At 37.1% G+C, this 16,561-nt stretch overlaps 1 protein-coding gene across 1 annotated transcript in view; it reads left to right on the top strand.

Moving 5' to 3' along the window:
* Positions 1-16,561, top strand: part of LRP1B (LDL receptor related protein 1B) — a 1,919,366-nt gene that overhangs the window by 1,354,148 nt on the left and 548,657 nt on the right. The window lies entirely within an intron of this gene.

Below are 16,561 nucleotides of genomic sequence, written 5' to 3'. Positions count from 1 at the left end.
ATGCAGTTGGATACATGGACTGAAGATTAAGATAATAGCTTACCATAAAATAGAGATTTCTGAGCTATTAGGATGATAATGTAGTTATTGAAGTTACAAGTAAGAATACTCTACCATTCCTTCTCTTCAAATTCTCAGGCAGTAGACAAAAATCTCTGCCCTTTTGGCTATTTCTTCTCATGCTCATTGCCATGTTTATAGATACATTTTTTAACATTGTAGATATTGTTTATTGATTTAATAGTATGGGAGCTGAAAACACAGAGCTCTCTTCCCAACATAGATTTTTCCTGAAATTCTCTGACTTCCTGCTTCAGTTTGCATTCTAGATTTGCTGCTGTCATCCTTGGATCTCTATTCACCATTACATTGTTGGGCCTTTTTGTCTATCTTTTCTGTTTCCTAGATCCTCTATACACTTTCCTCTGTACTTGTTTTGGTGAGGTATCTCCAGCTTTCTGAGAAAGGGTGCTCATGAGGTAATTTATCAGGACAACATCTGAAATGCTTTTATTCCACTCTTGACACTTGGTTGGTTGCTGTCTTAGCCTGCTTGCACTGCTGTAACAAATTACCATAGACTTGATTACTTAAACAAAGGTTTATTTCTCAGTTTCTCACAGTTCTGGAGGCTGTGAAGTCCCAGATCAAGGTGCCTGTAGATCTAATGTCTAGGGAGTGCCCGCTTTTTGGTTTGCAAGTGGCATACTCTTGTTGTATCCTTACATGGTAGAGAGCAGAGAAAGAGACTGGACTAGCTCTCTTCTCTCTGTAAGGACATGGTAGTCTCATCAGGGGGCTCTCCCCTCATGTCCTAACTCCCTCCAAATGTCTCAGCTATCAATACTATCTCACTAGGGATTAGAGTTTCAGCATATGAATTGGGGGTAGGGCACATGCATTCAGACCATTAGCAGTTAAAAATAAAAATCAAGATTGGAAATAATTTGTATCAGATCTTCCAAGGTATGCTTGTCTTCTCAAATTTAATGCTATATCTGAGAAGTCCAATTCTATTCTGCTATTATATTCTTTGATTAATAACTAATTTTTCTCTAGAAATTTATAGAATATTTTATTTGTTTCTATTATTTTGGCATTTCAAAATAACGTGTTTCTCTTTCATCTGTTTTTCTGGGAACTTCTTTGGCTCTTTTAATTTGAAAATAACTGATATTCTTCAATTCTGGAAAATGATGTGAATTTTTTAAAATATTTTTTTCTCTTGTTTCTCAAGGATCTCTTTCTGAACTCATGTAACTCATTTTCTGTTTATCATTTTTCTTCTTTTCTTTTTTATTTCCTTGAAGATTTTTTGATTGGTCAACTTACTATCAAAATTTGTATTCCAGCTTAAAAAATTTTAATTTTTATGAACTCAATTTTTGGTTTCATTACTTTATTTTATCATTTAATTATTTTTATAGTTCTAATTGAATTTCTTGAGGTAACATTATATAGGTCACAGGTATACAACTCTACAACACATCACCTGTATACTGTATTGTGTCCTTCTATCACCATTTAACCCCCTTTCCCTTCTTCTACTCCCCCCAATCCTCTTCCCACTGGCAATCAACATACTGTTGTCAGTGTCCATGAGTATTCTTTTTTTTTTTCTTTGCTTAATCCCTTCACCTTTTTCACCTAGGTCCAACCCCCCCTCCTGTTATAGGTATTAGTCTGTTGACTAACTTAATAGTAAAATAAAAATCAAGACCTGCAATGGGATGAGGCAAGGTACAAGTTAATTTTCACTTCAGAAATTCAGAAGAAATCAGAAATCAGACAGTTCATGACTTCTAAAATAGATAAATGCAACTAAAAGTAAGAGGATTAGTTTAGACTAATTAGAAGCAGTTAGAACCCAGTTTACATAGCCAAGAAAGTGGCTCTTTTCAAGCCTGGTCAAAGATAGAGGATTTACTCTCTTGAGAAGATGACCACACCATGACTGACACTGAAAATAACACACCGAGGGCATGAATACCATACATAAGTACACAAAGAGATTAAGTGATAATTTACATTAATGGGTCTCAAATTTGAGCATGAATTAGAATCAGCTGAAGGATTTGTTAAGACAGATTTCTGGGCCACATCCTAGAGTGTAAGATTCAGTAGTTCCCAGAGGGTCCTGAGAATGTGCATGTCCAACAAGTTCTGAGGTGATGCTGATACTGGCTGGTCTAGTGAGTGTCCACCTGAGACAAACATCAGAATCATCTGGGAGACCTTTAAAAAACACCTTGTAGTCACTCTGATTGTTTTGGTTTGTGGCATGACATCACTATTTAAAAAAAAAAATCTCTAGCCCTTGTTTCAAGAATGTGATGTCCATTATAAATCTGAGGATATTGGACTTCAGGTCAAGATGGCAGAGTAGGGAAACATGGTACTCACATCCCCCCACAACCACAACAAATTTACAACTACAGAACAACTATCATTCAGAACCACCTGAGGCTTAGCTGAATGGAAGTCCTACAACTAGGGAGTTAAATAAGAAGCCTAATAGAGACTGAGAGGAGGAGCAGGGACTTGTAACAAACTGGACCCACACCCACGTGTGGTTGTTAAAAATCAGGAGGGACATCTCAACTAAAACTAGGGACCTCCTCCCTGAGGAGAGAGGGATCCCAGTCCCACACCAGGCCCCCAGCTCAGGATTGTGCCAGGAGGAGAAGTCCTCATAACTTCTGGCTCTGAAAACCAGTGGGGATTGTGGCTGTGAGACAGAGGGCATCTGGAGTCACAAGCAATTCATTCCTCTTTAAGGGCCCATATGAACTTACTTGGGCTCATTCCCTTTGAACTTTAGCCTTGGAGCAGCAGCTTGAAGGGCACCAGGGACTTACAGGGAAGAACTAAATTGTCTGGTATCAGGGTAAGAGCTGGGGAGACAGCTTTCTGTCTGTTCCTTTTCTAAACCCTCCCCCAACAAAGCCCGCAGATGGGTGCCCTATCAGAGTCTCTATCAATCTATTTTTTATTGCCACAGCCTCCTCTTCTATTTTTTTTCTCTTTGTAGATTTATGACTTTTTCATTGCTTTCTTGTAAGTCTTGGGGTTTTAGAAGAGAGTATAAATAATAGAATTGCCAACTAAAATACAGGACTCCCATTTTAACTTGAATTTTAAATAAACAATATTTTTGTATAATTGTGTCCTAAAAAGTCATTTTTTATTTATCTAAAATTCAAATGTAACTTAGAATTTTATTATAGTTTCCATTTAAAAAATAAAAAGCTAGTGTTTGCAAAAAGTCCAACTTTAAAAATGAATCGCAACAACTGTACTAATATTCACTAAAAATACATATTTCAGAAGTAAATTATTAATTTTGATGATATATTTTCAGAAATAAAGCATTATTAAAACTATAATTACAAATTGTAAAATACATTTACAGAAATATATATTGCAGCTGTCTTCAATCTAGGATAACACTTTAATTCAATTTATACTTATCAAGTAATGTTTACATTGCAATGTATAGTGCTGTTAGGTTCAGTGGGATACTGTTATATGCACAAGGCAATGAAGTGGAAAGAGCATTGAAATTCAAGTAATACCAAGTGAGCCTAGCAAAGGCCCTGGATCTCACTAGGTTTCAGTAAATTTAATTTCTCTCTTAGAGTTAAGATTTTGGAGACTAAGGTAGAATCAACTTATAGTTATGTTATTTGTGTTATTTATTTTTTCATATTTTATCAGATCCTTTGATTTTTCTATTAGGAAATGTATTGATTTGCTAAGGCTGCCATAACAAAGTCCCACAGACTGGGTGACTTAACAGAAATATATTTTATCATTTTTCTGTAGGTTTAAAGTCTAAGATCAAGGTGTGGGCATTTTTTATTGATTCTGAGGCCTCTTGTAATGGCTCTCTTCTTCCTGGGTATTCACTCTGGGTTTCTGTGTCCTCATTTCCTCCTCTTATTAGGACACCAGTCATACTGGATTAGGACCCACTCTAATTATTTCATTTTAACTTAATTACCTTATTAAAGGCCCTATCTTTAAATATTATCACAGCCCAAAATACTGAGTTAGAACTTCAACTTATAAATTTTGGGGGACTAAATTCAGACCATAACAGTGAACTACAGTTATTCATAATTACTTGCATGAAGCTTAAGCAAGCAGCTTTTGATTTCTGATAATTTCTGAAAATTCTAGTGTATTCATGTTAATAACGATGTGAGGGGGAAAAAGAGAACAACATATGTGAAACTAAATAATAATTACACTATCGAAGGCAACATCTTCTATATGAGATAGTCTTTAAAGGATAATATTTAAAAGAGGTATTTTTAAAAGATATCTATAAGGAAAAGGAGAGATGGTTTTATTGAAATATTTTTGAAATTATTAATTATCACGGAAGATATTTTTTAGCGTATTTACTTTCCCAATCATTTTACAAGTATTTAGGGACTTTCTACATCATGCCCAGTTTAAAAGAATGCAAAGCATTTTGTAGAATACAAAGAACAAAACAGGATCCTGTTCTCATGAGCTTTCATCTCTGGATAAGGAGTCAAAATTAGTACAGATGAAAAATAAAGAAAAAGTAATAATATAAAGCCATATGATTCTATCTGTAGAGGCCATAGAACCATTGAGAAGGAAGGGTCAAGATGAGATATGCTAGTCTGAAATATTTCACTAACCTTAAACTTGTGCAATGATGGCTGAGTATAGTAGTAGACAAAGGTAAGGAAACCAAGAAAATAAAAAATGGAATTGTGTATTTTCTTCATATCAGTTATATCTTATTTATTATGGTGGTAAGAATACTTCAGATGAGACATATCTTCTTACCAAGTTTTACAAGTTTTTGTGTGTACAATATGGTATTGTTAACTTCTTCATTAAGTATAACTGAAACTTTATGCCTGTTAAACAGCAATTCCTCATTTCCCCCTCCCCAGCTCCTGGCAACCGCCCTTCTTCTACTCCTTGTTTTGATGCATTTGACTATTTTAGATTCCTCATATAAGTAAAATCAGGTAGTATTTGTCCTTCTGTGACTGGCTAATTTTACCTCGCATAGTGTCTGAAATTTCATTCATGTTTTTGCATATTGTGAAATTTTCCCAGTCTGCTTTTTTTAAGACTTTGTTTTGTTAGAGCAGTTATGTTTCATAGCAACATTGTGAGGAAAATACAGAGATTTCCTATATGCATTTTATCTCCACATATGTATAGCTTCCCCCATTCTCAATATCCCCACCAGATTATTTCCTTAAAAAAATGTTTTGTTTATTTATTATTAGAGAGATGGTATGGGAGGGAGAAATAAAGGGAGAGAGACATCAATGTGTGGCTACCTCTCATGCACCCCCAACAGGGAACCTGGCCTGCAACCCAGGCATGTGTCCTGACTGGGAATCAAAACAGCAACCCTTTTGTTCACAGGCCTGTCAGCGCTGGTGCTGAATCTACTGAGCCACACCAATCAGGGCTATCAGGGCTATTTCTTTCTTTTAGAAGGCTGAATAATAGTCCATTGTGTATGTGTGTATGTGTGTGTGTGTGTGTGTGTGTAGTATGTGCAGGAAAATTCCAGCCATTGTTAACAAGAACAACTTGTGCTGCATTGATGTAACCTGGCAACCAAAGAGAGTGGACTGAAATGTGCATATGTGAACAATGACGACTTCACTGTACTAGTCAGCAGAGACCATTAAATGAGCATATTTACTGTGTGGCCATCTCATTTAAAATGACTGAGCAATGAATCTGCATCAAATTTTGTGTTAAGCTTGAACATTCTTCGTTGGAAACTATTATTTGGATAACCAGAAGGCTGCAGCTATGGACACCTGGTGATTGTCAGCTTCATCACAAAAATGAGCCTGTCATGCATCACATCTTGTGCAGAGTTTTTTGGCAAAAATTACCCAGGTGACTCAGCCCCTCTACAGCCCAAATATGGTGCCCTGTGACTTCTGGCTTTTCTGAAAACTAAAATCAACTTTGAAAGGGAAGCAATTTCAGACCATCGATGAGATTCAGGAAAATATTATGAGGCAGCTGATCATGATTTGAAGAACTGTGTGACGTCCCAGGTTGCCTACTTTGAAGGGAACTGAGGTGTCATTTTCCTATGTATTATGTTTTTTGTGTCTTTTATTTTCTTCAATAAATGTCTCTATTTTTCATATTATATGGTACAATACCTCCTGGAGATATATATATATCTGAAGCCAAGCTGTATTGACTCCGTCTTTCCCTTGGACCCTTCAGCTGCGAAGAGAGGGGGGGTCTGCTGCATGGGCAACAGCAGACCCTCCATATCACCCTGCCCAGGCTCTGTAGCTTCAGCTTCACTGGAGAGGACACTCCAGCGTCATCGCAAGATGTCGATTCAACACGTGAGGAGACAGATACCGTGTCACTCCCGAGTCGGACTGCACAGCCATTCTCGGCGGTGCAGATAGACTCTTAAGAAGCTACACCATCATCTCTCGAGACGGACGGCTGCCGACGACGACGACGACTCATCCTTTGATGGATACTTATGGTGTTTCCATAACTGTATTATTATGAATAGTGCTATAGTGAATATCAGAATGTTAGTACCTCTTGAAAATTCTGACTTAAGTTTTTTTTGTATTCTAGGTCATATGGTAGTTCTATTTTTAATTTTTTTGAATAATCCTGGTTTATGTAGTGGCAGTGCTATTTCACATTCCAGCAACTGTAGAAAAAACAAATTTCTCCACATCCTTTCCAACATTTTAGCTTTTTCTTTTGGCGGGGGGCGTGGGGAGGTGATGATTTTCATCCTGCCAGGTGTGAAGTGATATCTCATTGTTGTTTTATTTGCATTTCCCTGACATTAGTGATAATTATCTTTTCATATATCTTTTCACTGTTTATATCTCTTCTTTGGAGAAATGTTTAATCAAGTCTTTTGGTCATTTTCAAAATGGTAATTTGTTTTTTTACTGTTCATTTTTAGGAATTTCAGTTATTTCTTTTCTTTTTTTCCCCTTTTTTTAAAGTATATTTTATTGATTATATTGTTACAATAGTTCCAATTTTTTCCCCTTTGCTCCCCTCCGCCCAGCACCCCACTTCCCCGACAATCCCCTCCCCAAGTCCATGCCCATGGCTCACCCTTTCATATATTCTTCTTCTTTTTTAAAAAAATAATTAATTAATTAGTTAAATATTTTAACAATAAAAAATAACAATCCCTCCCTCTCAGACTTAAGACCCTTTACAATCTTATAAAGGACAATGGACGAAGGTCTCGAGCTCCTCTAGCTGCTTCAAGCTGGACATGGTCGTCGTCCTACCAACCCTTGGGTCAAGAAGTCCCTAATAAGAGTGGGGATGTGGAGGGGAGGGTGGCCTTCCTACAAGGGGAAGGACTGTGTAGACTCCAGGTTGGTTGGCTGTCTCTGGACAACGGCATGCTTGGTTTAACAGGCTGGCATCCTTGTTGTATTCTGGGGGCAACAGGTTAAAGGACATCGTTCAATCCGTAACCACTAGATGACAAAAGACAGGGATTAATTTTTCAATGTCCCACATTAGGGAAAAGAAGGGCTTCTTCGGAGGAAGGTATGCCAGGTACATCTCACCTGTCCAAAACCCTTTTGCCCATTATACTTAGTTTGGACTGAGGGAAATATTTTAGGTTTCCCCCCTCTCAGGCCTCTGGGCTCTTTCTGTCCGAGCCATTAGGATAGAAAAGAGAAACCAGTTTTAAAGCGAAGCCCACAGACCACCCCGTTCTTCACCAACCAAGCCACTTAGTTCAGCCAAACCATTGAGTCTCAGGAGGCAGCAATGCAGACAGGATTAAGTGAGGCCTATACGTACAGACAATCACTCAGGTAATGAGATCGTAGGCTTATGCCCTTTGAAAACAGAAAACACATGTTAATTTATGTAACATAACCCACACACAAGTTTATAGATCTGTAGGACTGTCTTATCAGAAAGACATCCAGTTGCAAGGCATTTGACATTCTTCTTGCCTGTAAATTAAACATCTTTGATAATGCCACAGACATAGTTTAACTTTCAAATGAAAACAAATTTTAAATGAAAAGAAACTTTAAAGACGGTTAGCTGCACTACTTTATAGTCTACCACTGGGCATTGTGATCTTCCTTGAATCTTGATTTTTCTCCCTAAGATACCCTCCTTGTCATTAAAGGGACTGCATTAAGTCCATTTTTAATTTATCCTGTTCATTTGCATAAACACAACAAGAGCAGCAAATGATCACTTATGATCTTTAGTTCTGCTTTGCTCGAACTTACACAAGGAACATTTAGGGTGACCTTCAGTGTGCCCTTCAGGGCACAGAAGCTGAGCCACATACCTGGCATTCAGCCTTGCCTGTAAACACCTGTCTTTTCCAGGTCCTCCTGGTTTTCCATTGTGCCTTAAGGTCCCTTCTAGCCATCTCACAGGAAAACAACCTTCGTTCCTTCCCTGGAAAGATTGCTATGGACCGCTCATCGATCCAAGGTACCAGGCCTTTTATCTCGTGGACTTTTATTACCTTTGAAAGTCAGTCCCAGTTGCTCAGGGCTTTTTGGTAACAACCAAAGCCCAAGCATGTCTCCTTTAGGCATGACATTCTAGTCAAAGTCTTAGTCAAAAAAATCGTTATTAACAAATGGTCTTATTAGTTTTATGCAAAGAAACTTAGGTCATTACTTACTTCTTTAGAATGCCAAATTCCGGAGAAATCAGATAGGGAGAAAATATATACAGTGTGAAGGGAAAACCTTGTCCTTCTAATATTCACTGAACTTGCATTTCTATTCTTTATATTTTTCTTTTTTCCCCCCACTAAAAATTTTTCTGTTTGTTTGTTTTTCCATTACAGTTGTCTCACTTTTCCCCCCCTCTTGCTTCTCTGCACCCTGTCCCTCCCTTCTCCCACATTCAGTTCCCACCCAGTTGTCCATGTCCATGGGTCATTTATACATGTTCTTTGACTAGACCCTTCCCCTTCTTACCGCTTCTCTCCCTCCCATCTCCCCCTTTGTTACTGTTGGTTTATTCCTCGTTTACATACCTCTGGTTCAATTTTGCTCATTTATTGGTGTTGTTCATTAGTTTCCTGTAACAGATGATAGCATAAGGTAATTTTCTTTTGTTGCCTGGCTTATTTCGCTAAGCATAATTCTCTCTAGTTCCAGTCATGTTGTTGCAAATGGTAGAAGTTCCTTCTTTCTTTCAGTACTTATTCATTGTCATTTTCCCCCTTTGTACTCGTGTTCCTCTCTGTCTCTCTCTGTTTCTTCATCTTCTTAAAGCAGACCCTTTAGCATCTCTTGCAATACTGGTTTGGTGGAGATGTATTCTTTTAACCTTCTTTTGTCTTGGAAACTCCTTATTTCACCTTCCATTTTGAATGAGAGCCTTGCTGGGTAGAGTATTCTTGGTTTTAGGCCTTTGTTTTTCATTACCTGGAATATATTTTGCCATTCCCTTCTGGCTTGTAGTGTTTCTGCTGAGAAATCTGATGATAGCCTTATTGGAGCTCCCTTGTATGTTATTAGTTGTTTCTCTCTTGCTGCTTTTAGGATTCTCTCTTTGTCTTTGAATGTTGCCATTTTAATTATGATGTGTCTTGAAATGGGCCTGTTGGGGTTCATCTTCATTGGGACCCTCTGTGCTTCCTGGACTTGCACGATTCTTTCTCTCTTCATGTTAGGGAAGTTTTCTGTCATTAGTTTTTCAAAGAGGTTTTCTATCCTTTGCTCTTCTTCTTCTCCTTCTGGAATTCCTATGATACAGATATTATTACGTTTCATGTTGTCCTGCAGCTGTCTTAGAGCCTCTTCAGTCTTGTTCAGCCTTTTTTCATTTTGTTGCACTGTCTGTGAGTTTTTGTCTACGTTGTCCTCCAGCTCGCTGATCCGATTTTCTGCTTCCTCCAGCCTGTTTTTAATTCCTTCTACTGTGTTCTTCAATTCAGAGATCGTATTCTTCATTTCCTCCTGGCTCTTATTGATAGCTTCCATGTCCTTTTTGATGCTGGTATAATTCTCAGTAACTTCCTTATAGTTCTTCTGGAGTTCACTGTAGTTTTTCTGGAGTTCATTGTAGTTTCCGCTGAGCTCATTGAGCTTCTCCATAATACATGCTTTCAATTCCATATCTGATAGTTGGCTCCCCTCTATTTCATTTAGCACTCTTTCTGGGGACTCTACCTTTCCTTTCGATGGGGTGTTGTTTCTCTGTCTCCCCATTTTTAGGACTCCTATTGTTTGTTGGTGCTTCTTAGAATGATCTGCACTTCCTGGATCTGCCCCTGGTGGCGTCAGATCCTGTACCAGTCTGGGCCTAGGCAGCCTGTTGGAGACTTCCAGGGATCTACTGCCTTTGTCTGGCTTCTTTAGTTGTTAATCTATTGAATCTGTGATTAGCTGTCAGGCTTAAGGACTGTGGGTGTGGCAGCTTAATTCCTGTAGGCAGGGCCTTTGCTTCCCCTCAGGCTGACGCCACTTGGCCGGGAATGGTCTGCCTGCAGTGTGGGGATGAGTCAGCACTGGGATGCAGTCAGCCGCTTCCCCAGCTCTCCCCTCAAAGCCACCACACCAAACTCTCCCCAAGCATCTCCAGTCCACTCTGCCTTCCCTCTGCTTGTGCCCAGGGTAAGTGGGGGCCAAAATATTTTTGTATGTGATCCGCTTAAGAGCTCTTTTTCTCCAGCTGTTTCTCTCCGGCTAGCAAGAAACCCTGTGGCTTTTCGCTTTTCTCAGCTGGATACTATTTTACTTTCCACTCTGTTGCTGTAGGCTGGGAAGCTTGACTGGTGGTTTAGACCCTGCCCTTCTCAGGGGGAATCCCCGGCTGCTGAGCTGTTTCTCAGTCCCTTCAGCTGCCACTCGTGTGAGCCCAGCCAGCCCTTCTGTGTCTCCGCACTCCCTACCGGTCACGTTGTGATGTAGCAACCTTTTTTGTCTCTCCGTGGTTATAAGACTTCTCTCCAGCTGGTGTTCGGTTGGTTATTCGAGATGATTTCTCCAAAATTACGTTGTAAATCCAGACTAGTTCTGGGAGGAAGTTAGTGTAGCTTCCACTTACTCCTTCGCCATCTTGTTTCTCTCAGTTATTTCTTTCCTATTTGTTTATTTCTTATCTGTCTCACTAAAACATAGATCTATAAAAGCGGAGATCTTATTTGTCATGTCTTCTATTATATTTTCATTATTTCAGTTAGTTCTTTTCAAATAATAGATGATCAATATAGTTGAATAAATGAATATTATGATGTGATGAGTAGACTAAGTGCATATACTAAAAAGAGGTTAGAAGGCAGTATTAGTACATAGAATCAATTAAGTATATAAAATGATTTAAAAACCTGATAGAGTATTTTGAATTTGAGGCAGTGTATAATTAAGAAGTTTGAAGGATCTTGAGCAAGAAACAGATGTGATGAAAGAAGACATATTTTCAGAGAACTGCAACCACCTTGAATATCTTTTTGCATGATACCTGCAGTATTAATTTTATCATGGTCACTGCTGAGATGCTTGTTATCCAAATCATCATAGCCTTCATGGGCACCAGATTATTTGGTCATTGTCCTCAAGGCCATGTTCTTTGTGTCAGGCTCCCCTCCTGCTTATTTTAAGACTCTGTACTGTCCCATACAAATCTAATTAGTCACCATCAGAGTCTTTGTATGTGATAGGGTGTGGTTTTGTGCTACCCTTAGGATCCCATCCTTCCCCCACACTTAATCCAGAATTGGGTTGTATGGCTGCCCCTACTGCCCATGTGCTTGGCATTTTTAGCATTTCTGTAGAAATAATTCTTCTTCAGATGAATTGAAGTGGAGGAGAATGACTGGTAGGTTAGGATGATGAGTCTAGTGGTTAAGGAGGGATGCATTTTTCTCTTTTTTTCCCCAATCTCCTGTAGCAATAAAGACAATGCAAACAGAAATAAAATTAGTATTTTGCCATAGATACTTCTTAACATGTTCAGTTTTAAGTGAATGGGATCTAGGGTCGAGGTAAATTATATCTGACTAAAACATAAGAATTTGAAGAAAGAGATATTATCTTAGAAAATCACTTACCTCTTGTTCTCTTTATCTCTAATGTTGCTGTGTAGTTGCTGTTCAAGACTCATTAGTTCTTACAGCCTAAGAAAGGAAAGATCATCCTCATTCCCTAAGTGATACACTCTGAGGTGGTACAAAAGAAGATATCCCTGGGTTCTCAGTATAGTAGCCCCTTGCTATATCGCGGTTCATTTATTGTGGCCTCACTGTATCACGGGATTTTTAAAATTTTTATGTTTAATTATTTATTGTGGATTTTTGCTATATCGCGGGATTTTGTGGTACTGTATATGTATGTTGTTAAAGTTACACAGGTTTAAGAGTGTAGAATAAATGTAAGTTTCCTACTTCACGTGGGTGTCTGGAACGTAATACCCATGATAAGTGAGGGAATACTGTATTCAAATTCATAGCTTCATTCAATTATCTATGTCCCAGTGGTAAAATGCTTTGGTATACACAGAAATGTGTCATGCTTCAATGTGGGCTACTTGCAAAACTTAGAACCAGCATGACCTTTTCCTTGAGTTAGAGAGACGTCAGTCTATTAGACTGCAAACCCTATACTTCAGATAAATTCTTATTATTTCTTGATTGTGTCCACAATTTTTATAAAGTTTATTTCTAAAATAATATACTTATGGTAACAAAGCAAATATACAAAAGGAACTGTGACTATTATTAATAGCAATATCTTTTAAAAATATTTTCATTATATCTTTCCATTACCATTTATTCCCCTCACACCTTCTTCCTCTCCCTGTCCCACAATCATCACACAGTTGTCCATGATCATGAGTCCTTTTTCCTTTTTGCTCAGTCCCTCCCCCCATAACCTCCCGCTACTTATGCTGTCATCTTGCTCTCTATCTATGAGTCTGTCAGTATTTTGATTGTTAGTTCAGTTCATTAGATTTCATATATAAGTAAAATCATATGGTATTTGTTTTTCTCAGACTGCCTTATTTCACTTAGCATAATGTTCTCCAAGACCATTCATACTGTCACAGAGTAAAAATTTATTTTTTATGGCCTAATAGTATTATGTTATGTAAGTGCCTCGTAGTTGTTTTATCCACTTATCTACTGATGGATACTTGGGCTGCTTCTGTATCTTGGTGATTATAAATAACATTAATTCAAACTTCCCAGCCCCAGTCCCATTTTTCTGATAAATCTCTTATGTAGCTGCCTATTATTTATTTTTCTAGGGTTACTGTAAAACATTCTAGATGATATTTAAAAGCAACTAATTCTTTATTTATCAACTTTAGATATCATGCATTAATATCTTGATATGAAGTAATTTATACTATCTCTATTCTCCTTTCAAAGTTTTTAAACTAAACAAAGTTGCTCATCCTCTATTTACTTTCCTATTAGTTTTCAAATAATTTATTGACTCTTCATTTTTTTTACCATAAGGATAGTCTTTCTTCTTTTTAACCATATTTTCATTCTGCTTTGCATGTAAAAACTTCACTTCTGATCAACTTCACTTTTATTTTTACATTGCTAATGTTTTTAACATTTATGTCCTATACTGCAACTATAGTGAGTATTCTGTGCTTTGTTTAAAGACTGACTTAGAAATTGAAAACAAATAAATGGCATTTATTAGGATTATAAACTGGATTAGAATTAAAGGGTAGGATTATATTTATTTCTTTTTTCTCTTCCTTTTTCTTAATCTCTATGTTTTGATCTCTATTTTCATCACTTTCTCTCTTATTCTTTTTATTTCCCTCTGGAAATCTTATTCCCAGAGTTTTCCAGTTTCGTGAGCCAACATGGATAGATTTTTCCATATGATAGATGCGTAAAATTTATTCTGGGCCTCTCTTTTGCCCTCTTTCTTTGTTTAATTTTCTGGTTTTTAGATTCCATGCATTATTGTAACTTATCTTCTTGCTTTGCTCAAGTTCAACTTCCACTTTCTTCTGAGGAGTTCATAGGTGATGAACTTTGTGACATATTTATTCCTCGTGATCCCCCATATATACTCTATACAGGTAGTTAATAGTTTGGTGTAGAAGTCTAGCTTGATTGTAATTTCTCTTAAGGATGTTTAAGGTATTGCTCTACTGTTCACCAGTTTCTAACACCATTGAAGAGACGTCTGACATCTGTATTTTCTTCAAAGTTAATTACATTTTTCTGTCTGAAAACTTAAAAAAAAAACTAAGCATTGCAGTTTGAAATGTCACACATGTATGTTCACATTTTCTATTCTTTTTGCTGATTGGTTACTTGAAAATGCTGTCCTCATATTTTTGGTCCAAGAACAGGGAGTGGAGAAAATGGTGGTTGTAGGGAGAATAACATGTAAAGAAATGTCACTCAATAACTATCAGAATCTTTCTTTGTATTTTTCCTCTGTTATTTATAGCCTGAAATGAAGGTCATCCAAGTTCTGTGGAGCAAGATGGCTTCCACTCCTCTGTAGTTTTTTTTTCCATGTTGCAACTTTATCTGCCCATTTCTCCATTTTCCTATTTCTACCCACATATTATCTTTTACATGTTCTTTATATGTCCCTTATTTTTTTGTCTATTATATGAGTTAATATATGCTTTTCTTATCTTTTATATTTCTATTTTTCTCATAGTGGCATAGTAAAGAATAGAAGTAGAAACCCATGTGTTTAGTCCAGTATCCTGTTTTCTACCCCTTTGGATAATGTCTGTACGCTCAAAATTTCTGTTTTTTTCTTTACAGGGAATTTCCCTATTCTTATATAAATTTGAATGTAAATAAAAACATAAATGAAAAGTTTACTCAGTCTGGCTAATCTAATTAAATTCTATATCTGTATGTTGAGAGAGAAGACTACCGCAGAGAGTAACATGATAGACTTTGAAATCAGTACTTTGTCTATAACTTGGGGCCACTATTATTTCTCCAAACTAACTTTCTCTTTGTGTCAGTGTTCTTAACTGTAAAATGGTTTGATAGTAGTACTTACCTTGTAGAATTGTTGCAAATATTAAATTAATTAATTTAGAATTGTTCATTCCACAAAATCAGATTCAGTAAGGGATGGTTATTATTGATGTTTACATTATTACATTACCGACCCCTGGCTGGTTTGGCTCAATGGATTGAGCGTCAGCCTGCGAGCTAAGTGTCGCTGGTTCGATCTTCCAGTCAGGGCACATCAGAGAAGGAAAACTCTGATTCCAAAAAACCTCCACTGCCTTGCGGCATACCTCTTCAGGGGAAAGGCTAAGGGAGTAAACCCCGACAGAAAATCCGGAGCCGGAGTCCCTAAGGCGGTTTGACGTTGTAGTCAACACCGGCAACTCCTGCGGCGCACCTGAAGCCAAGCTGTATTGACTCCGTCTTTCCCTTGGACCCTTCAGCTGCGAAGAGAGGGGGGGTCTGCTGCATGGGCAACAGCAGACCCTCCATATCACCCTGCCCAGGCTCTGTAGCTTCAGCTTCACTGGAGAGGACACTCCAGCGTCATCGCAAGATGTCGATTCAACACGGGAGGAGACACTGTCACTCCCGAGTCGGACTGCACAGCCATTCTCGACGATGCAGATAGACACTTAAGAAGCTACACCATCGTCTCTCGAGACGGACGGCTGCCGATGACGCCGACGATTATTACTGTTCTTGCCATACCTGAAACTATGCTTTGATTCAGTCAAAATATCCTGGCATTTGAATGAGAATTAGTGTATGTTGAAAGTAAAGACTACATTCTTTTGATCTCAGAAATAAATAACCTTACTTTAACTTCCAGGTAGAAATGAGTTGATCTCAACTATCATTTGATTCTTGTTGAAAACTGTAAAAATTCCAAAACCTATAAAATAAAGATATTTATTTTAAATCATTGCATTACCTTAAATTTGTTTTTAATGCACTTAGCCTGGAGTCTTAGAAAGAACACATGTTTTGGAGAAAGGATGACAAAATATTTACATTAAGAATATTTTGAATATTCAGAATATTTCTTAATACTTAATTAAGAAAATTAGTATCTATAAATATTATATTGTTTGTCTAAAAAAGAGAATGACAATAATTTTCTCATGGTTTTGCTATGACAATATAAAATAATATAAAATAAATGTGTAATTTTTCAGTAAAATGCTAACATCACGAGGGTCAGGATTTTTTTTTTACCTGATGTACATTGCAGAGTCTCTGCTACTAAATGAGCACTTAATACAACTTAACATTATGCATTAATAAAATTTTGGAGAAAGGGACATAAACTGTAAAAACAAAAAACCAAAAAATTATTGTAACTGTAAAGAATCCAGTAATAAAAAGTACCAATGCTTAAAGCTTATATACTTTAAACAAGTTAAAGAACAATCTTTTTTGTACTTGTTTATATATTTTGTTGAAATTTGCCATTTATTTACAAATATGGTACAATTCTACTATTATCATAATTAAGGATAAAATAATAAAATAAGTAGTCCATATTGATTTGAAATAAAATTTTTATATCATGTATTATTTAAGAAAAAGAAAAATTAA

Source organism: Furipterus horrens, unplaced genomic scaffold (genome assembly GCF_987537825.1).
Source record: "Furipterus horrens unplaced genomic scaffold, mFurHor1.1.pri manual_scaffold_1, whole genome shotgun sequence".
Lineage (NCBI taxonomy): Eukaryota > Metazoa > Chordata > Mammalia > Chiroptera > Furipteridae > Furipterus > Furipterus horrens.
Note: the sequence above shows the minus strand (reverse complement) of the source record. Positions and strands in the feature narration are given on the sequence as shown.